This window comes from Malurus melanocephalus, unplaced genomic scaffold, assembly GCF_030028575.1.
Source record: "Malurus melanocephalus ecotype Western Australia unplaced genomic scaffold, MMel_1.1 scaffold_447, whole genome shotgun sequence".
Classification (NCBI taxonomy): domain Eukaryota; kingdom Metazoa; phylum Chordata; class Aves; order Passeriformes; family Maluridae; genus Malurus; species Malurus melanocephalus.
In genome coordinates, this window is record NW_026623679.1 from 142524 (window position 1) to 144000 (window position 1477).

General features: G+C 39.5%; 1 protein-coding gene across 1 annotated transcript in view; it reads right to left on the reverse strand.

The window, feature by feature from the left end:
- Positions 1 to 1477, reverse strand: part of PAPPA (pappalysin 1) — a 175911-nt gene that overhangs the window by 109722 nt on the left and 64712 nt on the right. The window lies entirely within an intron of this gene.

Here is a 1477-nt window from a genome sequence, read left to right on the forward strand (position 1 = left end):
CTCTGTCAGTTTAAATATTTTTGTTAATACATTCACAAGATCAGGGTTTAAGCTGATGTAGACTGGAGTAACTCCAACATCCTCCATAAGGTTAAGCTGATTTATATCAGCTGAGGATGCAATTCACACAGTTCAGCCTCATGCTCTTCGGGGTCACAAAATTTGAAACCTTGTATGACCCAGCATGTGTGGTTATTCACCCCACTAAGCTGCTTACTATTCAGAATTAATTGTTCTGCTTTAAGGAACACTTCCTGCTGAAATGGAAAGTTAAAAATTAATTACCCTAATGATCAAATACACCTAGGAAAGGACATGAGTTTTAGGCAAACAATTGTGTGTAACACAGTGTGCTCTCTATGCTACTCTAGGAAGAATGCTTTGAGTCAATCATTAGAATAATTTATATCAACTATTATAATCAGCTATGCAAATTTCAAMCATCATAACCACCACTGCATGTTTTATTTCAGCACTGCTTTGAAGAGAGGACTGGGATCCTCAGGCAGAGGTTGTTTGGGGTCCTCAGTGGCTGAGGCACCCTGACAAGAAGACAGGAAACAGCTGAACTTGTGCAGTGCAGAAAGGGATGCACCTGCTAAAAACACCTGAAAAATTAAAAAAAAAAATTTAAAAAAAAGAAAAAAAAAGGAAAAAAAAAGATGAGGGAGGCAAAGGTCGCCTCTTCTTTTCATGGTCTGTAACTTTGGTAGTGCAAAAATATGGACATGTTGTGAGTAACTTCTGTCCGTGTCTCACTTCACCCACCTGCACTATTGGTGTGACACTGCCTCCCTATTTCACTTCTTAGCTGCTTATTTAGCAGAGGTTTAGGTGTCTGACTCAGCTTGCCTGAATAATATATGCAAAAGAAAAACAATTAAAAATTCAAGAAACCTGAATAAATGGTCCTAAGAAATTAAAATGTAGAATTATTGTTGTGCAGTGGTTTTTCAGACACCTCCACCRACAGCCAGAATAGAAGTCCCTGCAATAATAAACCTTCAGTTTCTCTACAAAGAGACTCCTGCATTAGCACTTGGTCCTGGATGAGGAGAGGGCTCTGAAAGCCAAGTTTCCACAATTAGGACTGCTTTTTACTCAAATTAGCAGCTATACAATTTCATCACGGCCTGCCATGGTGGAAAAAACTGTAGGCTTATGGACAAACATTTCCTTTTAGCAGTGAGGACTTGGAGGTAAGAGAGAAATCACAAGGAGCATCATGTGGGAAAGACTATGAGCAAACTTTCTCTTTTTACTTTTCCAGTTTGGGAGCCAAACTCTACCCTGATGTAACTCCACTGGCTGAAAGGACTYACACAGGGGATGACTCCTGCGTTAAAGTTTTTGGTCTGCAGACTCCTGCACACAAATCCTATAAAGAGCCATGAATGTCAAACCTAATTATGGAATCACATTTACAGGCTTATGAAAACCTAAGCCAGGTCCTTATACCTTATGAAGACATGGACAA